The 12830-nt window shown below is 45.0% G+C and overlaps 1 long non-coding RNA gene across 1 annotated transcript in view; it reads left to right on the plus strand.

Annotated features, from left to right (window-relative positions):
- The window catches only part of LOC149325322 (uncharacterized), a 49995-nt gene extending 38964 nt beyond the window's left edge, over positions 1-11031 (plus strand). Inside the window, exons 2-3 of the long non-coding RNA XR_016286583.1 lie at positions 1054-1202; positions 10929-11031. This is a non-coding gene — a long non-coding RNA (uncharacterized LOC149325322). The remainder of the gene's footprint in view (positions 1-1053; positions 1203-10928) is intronic.
- Positions 11032-12830: the final 1799 nt, after the last annotated feature.

Here is a 12830-nt window from a genome sequence, read left to right on the forward strand (position 1 = left end):
AAGGATAATGTTTAGATTAAGTTAAATACAACTGCCGGCTTTCCACTCTCCTGCAATGCTCGCTGTTTTCAATTTCTCATTATATTTTTTACCTAAACGACGCAGGAAGCTGTCACTGAGACGAGATACAAGATTTATAGTACATTTAGTGAAAACCGTAGCACTGATAATTAAGCGACAACTTCCAGCAAATATTGTAATCATCATCATCATAATCAGCCCACCTACTCCCATTGGAGGTCGGCTGCAGTCACCTTTTCCTCGCTAATATACTAATCTCAATTGCTCACGTGACAATCTGCCACTTCTTGCGATGAGATTCTAACAACGAAAACAACAACTTTGTGTATCCTAACTATAGAAGCAGCCCCTCTCAGATCAATCTCCTTGAGGCTGACCCCCGATATTAATCCCACAATAAAGACCTCAACTGGCTGTGAACAATGGAAATAATTTACAATTAAAACGGCAAGTGCATTCGGAAACACATTCCTTTGTCTCCTGTGTATCTAATGCATGGTGTGGAGTGCAAATTTTTTCATCGCCTTTTTATATTCTGTTCCTCTTACGATTAACTTTCGACATGGAGTACTAGATTCCGGGACGGTGAATGGGGTATATGTATTTCCAGAAGAAAGCCTGCAAACTGAAAAAAAAAAATTAACGGCAAGGTGCGTCATCAACGGCAGCAGGATACTTTAATTGCGGCCCTATCCCTCAATCAAGATCAATATTTTCTCTTCTGCTGCTTGAGCGAGCAGGCAAGCCCAGAGCTCATACACCCTGTTCCTGCCGCAGTGGATCAGTGGTATTGGCATTTGGCCACTGATCCCAACGTAGAAATATTGAAATATGGCCATCGGGGGCGCATTTTGATGGCGATAAAATGCAAAAGCACCCGTGTGATGTGCTATGTCAGCGCAAAAAAGAAACTTACGTGGTTAAAGTTAATTCGAATCTGTCCACTACTGCTGCTGCCTTAGCCCACGTGTGGCTTCGGGAAGTTAGATAACATCGATTACTTATCCTGCTTGCTTCTAATCGTCCGAACAGGTAGCCGCGTTCTTCACGGATGCCGAAGCCATAATGGATACTGATAATGATTGCAGTCTGGACTGCCTGACAGCAAGAAGAAAAGAGCATAACCCGGATGGCTGGACAGCTACTGACATCTGGTCTATGCCGGATGGCAACGGGAAGAGGTGAGTCCCCCACTTACGGCCCTTTTGCTATTCCGGCCGGAAAGTTATATTTAGCTTTTTTTGTCTAGGTATTAAACTGTATCTTCGTTCCCGAACGTTTATGATATAAAGCGGGTAAGAGATCCCGACCTCCAAACTGCCATATTTTTCTCAGACGCTTAGGACAAAAGGCGGGTAATAGATTTAATTATTATATTGGCACAGCTGAAAATCTTTCAGCCAATTTAATATCATAAAAAAGGAATATAGTATTCTGATTTTGCATTAGATAGCAAGGTTCCATTATTGCGCGCAGAGCGAACTGACAGCTTGTGTGTGTGCGCGTGGGGGGGGGGGGGGGGGCAAATCGAACTGTATGGGTTCATGGTAGAGAGAGGGTGTGGTAGATGGTCCTTTGCGATCACAAAATGGGTTCATGTTAGCCAATAATCCTTGTGGACTTTCATAACGCGAATAAAAGCCACTAGCGAGAGATGAGAAAATTTGGGAATGAAGTAAACCCTTCGAATGACACACCTTTTCCTTCGCACTCAAGCACTCAAATATATTGCTAAGCAATCCCATAAAGGACAGATTGGGGTGGGAGAGGGGAAGGTTACATGGTTTATTCTTCTCCTATTTAACTAAACTGACTGTTCTAAGCTTGAAAGGGATGGACACAAAAAAACTATCACGTTAAAGATAACAAGCGCTTAATAATGATACTTCTTAATAGAAACAGCAATACGCAGTGGGATAAGTGAGATATAAAGAAGCACGCAAAAATTGCTAACAGCCTGGCAAGGTACGGCGGAACAGCTCCCCACATGAATTGCATTCTTCCTGGTTTAGTTGCGTAATATTAAAACTACGGCTGTGCTTTCTGGCCTCGAGTGAGTGAAAGGAATCATCGTAATCGACGGATCCAAACGACAGATTGAAATTATGGAAATGTCAAGAAACGTTGCCGCACTCAGTTTCAAGTTGTGCATAAAGATATATAACGTTATTATATTGCACTGCCATGAAATATGACACATTGCATAGAAGATGTGCTATTAAATAACGGAACTACACAGGGCTAGAAACATTAAATAACGAATTGCTCATTCTAAAATACTAAAATAGAGGGTAGTACCTTTACATCATTATTCGTGCAGATCACCATTCGAGTAGAGATGCACAGCACCAATAATTTGATTCTTTTGTGAGACCTCTTCGAGCACGCGTTGATTAAATACGTCACGAACACGGACAACTGACGTTGATCTAATTATAAGCCTCCAGAGTTCTCTGGAGAAAATTTCAAAGGACAGTTACTACTGTGTTCCCCAGATTAACCAACATCTATTCAGGTATTTTCATTTAAATATAGACTTGGTAAAAAAATAGGACTGCCACTTTTATATAGCTATACACATCGCACACTGTTTTTTTTTTTTCAAGCATGCCCGTTCCTCACCAATCCTCCATTTCACTCCGCCGCTCAATGCGCACGGCAACCCACCGGGCGCCCTCTTCTCGGGCTGCGGGTTTCTTAGCAGCTGCCGCAGACGAAGCCTATTTTGCATTCCTCTGCTCTTACCGTTCTATTCATCCTCTTTGCACAATGACCACAATAGCGGTTCTTTGCGCGGCATCTACAGCCAGTTAGGTCACCCCCTCCGCTATCGGCACACTGTCCTTTCATGGTAACCTCGTGCCCCCTTTCTCTGATCAGCTCGCACGCTTCTCTGTTTTTGCTGCACCCTCTTCCACGCTAAACATCCGTTGGGTGGCTCTAGTTTCAGCACACGCCAAAATGTTCATTCCTTCGCTATCCACTTTTCTGTTCCTTCCACGACACCACGTCTCCGATCGGTTCCCATGGCAACCGCCCTAATCTTCACTTATTTCTGCTCTTGCCCTACAGCTCTTCTTCAACAGTAACCATCATATGTATCCCTGGTTATCACCCTTCCATTATACCACCTACTACCTTTACTGTGATGCTAGACCCATGGAACAAGTCCAGATATCGCTGCAAATCCTGGATCACATGCCGCCCTCCTGCGCCTAACTTGTTACAAACCTGCAGTAACTGTAGTGCTAGCTTAATTGTTTGAAAGCGAAAAGGATATAAACATTTTGCCGCCAAATTAAGCTTGTGGAGAGGTGTAGCCAGCGTTGCTGACATTTTCAACCAACTCAAGAGATCTGGAATTCTGGTAACTCATACCCAGCTGCAACATGGCCGAAAATGGAGACCGTTGTGCTCACAACTTGTGCAGTAATAGTGTACCTAGCAGCGCAGTTACTGAGCCAGATTTCGGTGTTAACCGGCGTGGTAGCAGCATTTAGCCATCACTGTATTTTATAGCTGGGTCGCCCTGATGTGTAATTTTATATTCAGAAAGGCGTAAATTCATCACGCTTTATTTTTCCATGCTATAGTTCATACTACCACTACCACCTCATTTCAGCGCAACAAGTAAACTTAGTTGCATTTAGGAGTTGAGAACAAAAGCCTGTCGGCCCCAGATAACTTACCATTACTACTACATAGACCCAGGAAACAGCTCTTTAAGAGATGTCGCTATAAAGTCTGGATCATACGCCATCTTTTGATCGCTGTTTAACCTCCGTGTCTCTGCCCAGTAGGTGAGTGCCAGTAAGACAATGCGACTACCTCGCCGAAACTGGTCTGCACTCCTTCTTTTAACTTTCTGTACCCTACATTCCACTCCCCCTTTTCTCAACTTATGCCTCATGGCAGACTTCTCGAATAAAAAAAAGACATTCTTTTTTCTTGAGGGATGGTAGTAAACTGCCATTAATTATCTAGGATTGCCTGTGCAAATGCTTGGCACCCATTCCTATTCTCCTAGTTATTTCACTTTCTTGTTCCGGATCTCCGGTCACTGCGTACCGTAAGCACGTGAATTCTGTTTTCCCTTCGAGTGCCTGGCTACTTGTCTTAAACTGCAGTTCGCCTCCGAGACTGTTAAGCCTTACAAAATTTTTTTGGGATATTAATTATTAGACCTGTCATTCCCCTTTGCCTAAGCCATTTATCATGCTTAGCAACTCGTCCCTTTAGTTATAAAAGAAATGCGATCATTAAAAAAATAGAAAAATGGCAATGCAAAAGTCTCAACCTTTTTATATGGTCCTATGTATGGCTAAAGCGACGCGAGTGCGACAGTGAAATTCGGCTTTATAGTGAAACTTTTTCCCGTGTTTTTACCGAGCGACAATACGGATCGCTTAGTAACGTGCTCATAGCTTTCCACTTCTTTTACCTTCTTCCCAGTCTCCTACTCAGTGGATAAGTGTATTCCACTGCAGTACAGCAGCCCCTGATTGTTACCTCTAATAGGATTGTTTTACTGCCACCAACATTGCGACACAAAACGACGCAAATTGTAATACGCAAAGCAAGTCTTGATCACTTTCGCTGAGCTTCTATTCGCTGGTACCCTGCCCTTTGAAAAGATCTCAGCCACCCTGAACAGAGTTGCTTTTTCTGCAGACTCTGTTCGCGCTTTTAAAATGTGTCACCCTCTTCAAGTTAAACTACAATCATTAACATCCGGCACTGGCTGGAATCTTTTTTTTTTCATGATGTAGCTATCACGTTATATATCTGCCGTTCGATGCGCCGCCTTCATTTAATTTTTTCACTCCGTCCTTAAATTGAAAATTTCAGCTGGATCACTGAGCGCTGTAATTAGGCTGCACACTTTCTTTTTTGAAAAAATACGAGCTTTTGCTCGGAACGTGTGTGCTGCATCCGAATGCACAATTACCGATTCCCATTATAATAATTTACTCATATGATCTCTTTCCATTATGACCACATGGCAACTAGGATGCATCCAGTTAGCGCTTGTAGTACTTTTCGAACAATTCTTATCTAGGATTCTTCTCTAACGTAGTCAAGATTGTTTAGCTTTCTTCGTATACTACTTTGGGCTAAGAAGAGTCCGTTACTTCACAGACCATCCGAAGTTAAAAACTGATAGTTGCTAAACATTTCGCATTGAACCCCACTTCTTATGTCATTTTAGTTGGAACTGTTTCACACTGGTATGCAAGGTCATGCCTTAAAAAGAGTAATTTGTGCAGACTCCTTCTATAAATGCTCCTTAATTCGGAAAACTGAAAAATTACCCCACCCTGTCCTGCCAAGGGAAATGCATGAACTATTTCTTAGAGTGATACTCCCCTCAATTTGGAGATAATTGTGGCAATCTTCGGTTAATTCGCGCAAGCCGTGGGGCTCGCATATGCGTGGTACGCCGGAAATACGGTATTGTTGAAAATTAGTGTGGATTTCAAAACTTCATTAGGAGTTACGCTAGTTTCAATCTGAAATGTTATGGCTGTGTACTTATACCTGGGATCTTTAATGAAGGCAGTAATTCGCAGTGAGTTTTTCGTGTCGGCGGCACTACACCATTCTCGTTGTTTCTGCGTGCGTATCGCCCGACTGTGTTGTCGCGAAGCCTCTCATTGTTATACAGTAGGTTGCGTGCGTATCCGCATAATCCGCTTTTCACGCTATAGTGTTGAAAGCCCTGTTGCCCAAAACATACGTATTTCAAGAAATGCTTCGGCGCGGCAGACAAGGACAAAACGTAGAATAACACCACAGAGCGCCAACTAACAATATGTATGACCAGTATGTATGACCAACTGGCCTACAAAACAACCCTTCTCAGCAAAACATACGGCCTCGGCGTTGGGAGCAGAAAATCGCGGGCATGACTCTGGAAGTCGATGTCCACACAGCAACCAAGGAGGCACGTAGGCCACCTATGTCACTTGACCTTGCAACGTCATCACAAGCTGGAGATTGGATTGTGAGCAAATTGCCCATCCTGGCAGGTGGCCGTCAAATTTTTAATTGGTCGCTCGAGAAGAGCAACCTTGGTCGCACATGGCCTACCCCTGGTAGTGGCTGCCCATCGCAGGAGAGTCGCGCATCGCTTAATCGCTGCACCACTCCGCCGTGAGGGGTCTCAGTACTCCCAGGGATCTATGAATGCAAAGTACAGACTGACTTATTCACATATATTGGGCATTAACCCATTAATGATATTGCGTCATACCCTTAAGACAAAGCTTGTCTGTCTCCTCTATTTTTTAGAGCGCAGCTCTTTGGCGTCCGTTCCTGGGTTTCGCGTCGTCGTCGGCGTCGGCCTCGTAACCAGCTCCGCCCCCAATGTCACGCTTTTCAATTGGTCGAAATGCTCGTGACGTCACAGTGCGCGAATTTGAAATGGGGCCAATTGTACTTTGGCTAGTAACCATGCAACCAATCAAAGGAATCGTATAGTGATGCTGCAACTAAGTTGGACTGAGTTTAGTTAATTGCTCAATTAATCAATTAGCCTAATTAATATAGAGGAGAATGAAGAGGTCAGAAGAAAAGAAAAGAAAGACGCGCGCCGCAGCTACAACAGCGTCCGCGGAAGGAGACGCTGCTGAAAAAAAACAGATAAGTACGAAGCCGCGTTCCCTCCACCACCACGCACTTCCCCACTCAGTAAGACGTTGCTCGTTTCATATACGTTGTGTCGAACATTCTAGACAGTTCCAACAATTGACAGGTTAATGACAGAACACGATGGATAGAAATTCAAGAATATAAATATGAAATAGCCTAATTAACCTTTCTAGTTAGACCGCATAAATCAATAAAACCGAGAACGAAATTGGTCGAGTTGGGGAATCGAACCAGGGTCTCCGGAGTGCGATACGAGCACGCTAGCCACTCCGTAATGCCAGCTGAATGGTTTGGAATGAACAAAGGCGCGTCTAGCTAATACGGCGTCTTCGTTCACTCCCATCTTCCCCCTTTCCCTTACGGCGAGGTGCAGGTGTCCACCCAGATATGCGAGAGAGATACATTTCCTTTCCTCAAAAAATAAATTTACCGTCCAGCAAGGCGTACAGCCGAATTGGCGATGGCGTTCTGTGGACTCCCTGGCAGCGTTGCAAGACGCTGTCGCGTTCCACTCTTACAGGCGAAGCTTAACATGTTAACGACACATCAGTAACACAAGCAGACAGCCAATGGACGCGTCATTCGCTGGCAGCACTTGATTCATCATTCACAACCACATTCTTAACGTACGCTCCCTTGCCGCACATGCCAAGGACGTACACCACGATCACATTCTGCGCCACTCCTCTGTACTTTGCTTTGCTGAAACCTGGATGGATCCCGAAGAGCCTCTCGAAATCATAGATTTCCTATACTGCTGTGGTGCTCGCAGAGACCACAACAGAGCGGCGGGAGTCGCTATCTACTTGCGCACAGGTCTCTCTGCAATACCAGTCGAAATGTTTGGCACGTCACATGAAGTTGGCGAACTGTGCGCCGCAAAGTTGCCCAACGGCTTGCTGGTAGTAGCTGCCTACTTCGCCCCTGCCGCACTCACGAAAGACGTCGTGCACTTCCTGCAACTCGCATTAACCGTCCATCGATCCACACCGATGTTAGTAGTGGGGGACTTTAATGTTGACATAAAGACAAACAGCAATTTCCTAACACTTATGCGGGATAACATCCCGTTCCTCTCGCTCGTAACGCGTCCCACGGCTGTGACAACCTCGCGAGGCACTTGTATAGATCTCGTCTTTGAGAATCAAGCATTGGTGTACCAAGTCGAACATATATCAGTCTATTTCTCCGACCACAAAGCTTCCTTCATGACTGTCAAGAACTGTTAGTGGAGTCTTTGTTAAAGGAATACGTGTGAAAAATAAAAAAAAAATCTGTGATAGCGCATACATGTGTTGCTCGATTTCTTTGCCTCAATCTATCGAAAAGGTGAAACAGCTTATTTGCTGCGCTCAAATTTCGCATTAGGAAGTAACGTAATCGTCGGTAATTTTTTTCTTTTTTTTTGTGAAAGCAATACTACGCCAGGTCTAACCGCTCGTCGCGTGGTCCGTGGACCCCTCTGCTCTTCGAGGAGCCCCCGACACGCCTAACAGATGGTGTGACGTCAGCCTATCCGTTGCCATGGCGACGCGTGACGTCCGCTTTCTCTCTCCACCGCAGCCAGGAGGAGCCGGTCGTACCGCGCTTCTCGAGGAGTCTCTCCATGGAAGTCATCGACGAAGTGTCTATATCTGAATTTAGTTGCGCTACTGCTTCTGAACAGTTTAACTCTAAGGCGACTGCCAAGCAAGCTAGGAAGAATGCAAGATTGAGGTTACAACGTGCCCAAGAAACGGAAGAACAAAGAGAAGAACGACTGCGCAAACGACGAGAAGCCGAGCAGCTAAACGAGCAGTATTGAGTTCAGAAGCTGGGATTAGGCAAGCTAAGCGGATTGAAGCCACGCGGAAACAACGTGTTCAGGGAACAGAGGGATAACGAGAAGAACGTTTGCGAAACCGACGAGAATAAGAAGCAGGTAAGCAAGCCACTTCAAGTTCAGAATGTGAGTCCAGCCGTGCTATACGGAATGAAGCTAGGAGACGAAGACGTGCCGAGGAAATAGAAGAACGGGCTGAACGTTTTGAAAAGCGGATGAAAACCAAAGATGTCCACGGTAAACAAGCAAACAATCAGCACGACTGTGTGTGACCAAGCATTACATAGCACTGATTTCGCAACCAACCAGGTTTAACCAGAGCTAAATCACACCAATTTTTTTTCTTTGTGTGCTGCGTCTGTGCCTCTGCCCTAGCCTATAATATACTAATACGTTAGCATTCGAAACCCTCGCTGGAAAAATCTTTCTCCATCCGTCCGTCCCTCCGTGTGAAGCCTCCTTAGAAAGTGGAAACGTGCGGGCAACAATCGAAAAATGGACGTACCCGGGACTGCTGCATAATTATTGCGGCAGGCCTGGCCATATTTGCAGCTTCCGCTTGCAATCGTGCGCACTCTGATAGGTGCGTGTGCTCAGGATGCAGATGCAGGTGACGATGGCTGCTTCCAGTATAGTGGTCTGTCGGGTCGGCTTCATTGACTTTCAAAGCGCCTCTCCGTGACACACGCGGCACCAACACCACATATCCCGTAGTTGTGACGGCAGATCGGGATTGTGGAAGACACAGAAGGCTTCCCAATAAAATTACATATTGAATTGACTTGCGCCTACAACAAAATGAACAACTCGGCCGCGGTGATAGCAACAAGCATGCTCGGCAGTCGTTGAAGAACATACACCGCCGCCCTCATCCCCTCACATTTTAGAGCTAGCGAGTAACTTTTAAGGCATAGGAGGGTAATGGTCTTCGACAATCTCAACGAAGTAGAATCAATTTTGTGCTGCTAGAAATTTTTCAGATATGTCCCGAACTCACTCTCGTCACAAACCAAGTATTATATCCGGGTTGCGGAGGATTTGGGCATATATGAGCCTTTTAAATACTTGCCATAAAATTATTCTAATGCATTTTATATATTTTTGTTTGTAATCTCTTGTAGAATGCATCTTTAAACCTAATTTTGAAAGTGCAGGTACACAGAATGCCGAACAGAAGAGAGCGGGACAGGCGCGACTCACAAATTGGTTTATTCACAAACTTATTTCATGCAAGTCCGCCTGTGCTGTCGTAGTCTGCACCGATTGGCACATCTTAATGGACAAAGCCAGAACAAAAGATGCAAGTAAAATGCCGACCTACGGGGAACGCAGTGATGCTACGCATGTACATAGATTGATATCATAATGGAGTGTATGCCAGGGCCACCAAACCTTACTTGCACATCAGCCGCACCTTTTTTGAAGCATTCTGAGGTGTCGTTCACGCACTTACCACACAAACCATTAACAAGTGATGCTTCCAATATTTCTCTTTCAAGCTGCTTTTAATGCGAAAGCACTCCTCCACTAGCAAAGCTCAAAGATCCGAGGTATGTGGAAGCCTGAACCTCTGTCTATTGACGGAGCCCTAGCAGCGGAAGCCTTGCGTAGCTTCGTGAACGCTCCGCGAAACCAAGAACCTTTAAAACGTCACTAACGCAGCGGTAGATTTTCACTGCGCTAGAGTTAGCTACGTCTCAGTCTGCGAGAGAAACCGGTCAAAATGAGCCAAAAATATCGCGCATAAGAGTAAGGCGAAGCATGAGACGATGCATGACTTTCTGATGCATATACATTTCTCATTTAAAGCACATTAGTGTGGAATCCAGAAGGGTGTCGATGAGATCAAGGAAGTGCTTTGCGGTGAGGCTTCAAAAATTTTGAAAAGAAACACTTCTGTGGAAGTCGATTGCGTCACGCAGACCACTGCATATGTCCCCATGCGGTATTGACCGGAAGTGTTCCTCGATATCCACCCACGGCGAACAGTTCTAACCCTGCCATTCTTCTTCAGGTGACTTCACGATGGCCCTTGAGCTGTCGAGCGTGTAGGGGTCTTCTAGGCATACACTATATAGGTGTCGCACGAGATACTTGCTCACTAGTGACTGCCATATATTTCGCTTTGTGACGACGGCTCTAAACGGGCACATACCATTGTCGCTTCTGGCTGCAAAAAAGGCCTTCAACGCCTCGGCCTTCCACTTGAAGACCCCTTGCGTGATTTCTCAAGGACCATATTTTTTCAGGAGTGATGAAGCTTTCTTCGTCGTGGCGTTGTCTTCTTCGCCTTGGGAAAGTCTGAGCTGATAACAACAGTAAAGAATTTAAAATTTTACAACGGTTCGGGTAAAGTGCCTTACTCTTGATTGTACAGAAAGCAAAACTTCTCAACATTACAAGTAGCTTTTAACTTTCACGATTAATAATGCAGGGGTGCTGAAGACCAGAAAATTGTTCTTGCTTGTCCTCTTTGAACACTCCAAGCTGATATTTCGAGACCTGGTGGCGTCAAGCTATAATCAGCCTTGACGAACTGTTGTGAGTACATAATAGCCCTTTCTTTTGCCGCACAAGTCGCAAAGCTCGTATATCCGGCTAGCCGACGGCTCTTTTGCAGGCTGCAGTGTTATCAGTTTTAAAGGAGTCCCAGAGCCATACTTTTGAATTATGACAGCTGAAGCTTGAATCTCATGAGGACAAAAAGCATGAGGCTGTGCCCTACCAGCACAAAGTTCGAAAAGTTTGAAAAGTTTATTCGGCCATATTTACAATATGCCCCTGGGGAGAGGCAAAAGGAGGCAGACAAAGCATGCCTCTTGACGAGGCCTACACTCCGGCTGACACATCAGGACAGAGTTGACTAAACGGCAAATCCCTTATGCGATAAAAAAAAACACTTTACAAGAGGAGAACAGCACACTTTAGGGTAGCAAGCCTAATCACAAAGGCAAACAAAGAAAGACACTCCTAAAATCTTAAAAAAAAACACAAACATGACGCCGTTACGGCAGAACTGCCTATAGCCAGAAATATACAACACAACTAATACTAGCAAATTGAAAATATTTTGCAAAATTGATAACAGACACTGGAGTATAAATATGCAAGAAAGAGAAAAGTCCACAACACTGATAAAACAACGAAATACAAAGTCTGGCATGCTTCTAAATACAGCTGGCGTTCTGACCGTGTAAGCTGTCGCAGCTAAGCAGACTTGTTGAAGACTGTTCACGTCGCCGTTGTGACTGCCAGAAAAAATAACGATCGTATGCCTTGCCGGACAGGTGTCGTATAACGGATACTGCAAAGCTGCAGCAAAGTATACATTTTATACACTGGCAGCTGTATTAATAGCACTTAAAGAACACACTTTCTGCGGGAACCAGCAGAGGAGTGAATCTGCTCTCCATAGTAGAAACTGTCGCGGTTGCTTGCATGGGCCGCGCAAAGCTGTAACCGCATGCAGGAGGTGCCAAACCGGATTGAAAAAATACTCGAAGGTCCTCTGTTTATAGTTTAGTTTATTAGCGCGTGTGCGATGCCTCTGTGATAATACTTCAAAAAGAATTCCTGTTTATGTAAAGTAAGGTTTCGTGGTCCTGGCACATATTTAATTAATATCAGGCGGTATACTCAGGTGGCATAATTCCTTGCATCGTAGGCTGGCTATGCATTTGCATCCTTTGTTCTCTCTTTGGTGATTACGTTGTAACGGTTGATGCAGGCTGAGAGAGCGCTGGCGGGCTGTTTCCCGAATAAGTTTCTGGATAAATTCAGTGACGAGTAATTCTGGTCCCGGCCTGTCATCCTGCATTACCAGCGCTTTCAAAATTTTGGTATGCAATCAAAACTAGTCCAGCAGGCAACTTCGACAAATACTTTAAACCTTTTCTCGTGCAGCTTATTTCATGTTTTAAATCCCGACCTCCAAAGCTATGAAAAAATATCTTTGGTCGTAGTTCTGAATTTTATGCGAAAAGCAACGCTAGGAATTGGACGAAATAACTTAGAGTGCGCTGAAGCAATCACATATATCATGTATAAATTTTCAGGCTTGTCTTCATAGTACATTTAGAACTATTATTCACCAGAAGACATAAAAGGAGCACCATGCCGCAGCCGTGGCCTAGTAGTTGGTCGTCCATCTCGGCTCCGGGAGGTGGCAGGTTCGAAACCCACCATCTAATACCCACCGTATGGGTACAGGCTACCCCCGACCTGGCGACCGCTTTGTTCAGGGGGTGCAGGCCTGGGAGAGGCTCCGTAGACCCCGATATGCCCTTCGGGGACTTACCGTGCTTCGAACACCCACAAGAAAAGGTGGCTCGATGTA

The sequence above is a fragment of the Amblyomma mixtum genome, chromosome 10 (assembly GCF_055824585.1).
Source record: "Amblyomma mixtum isolate Tamu chromosome 10, ASM5582458v1, whole genome shotgun sequence".
NCBI classification, from domain to species: domain Eukaryota; kingdom Metazoa; phylum Arthropoda; class Arachnida; order Ixodida; family Ixodidae; genus Amblyomma; species Amblyomma mixtum.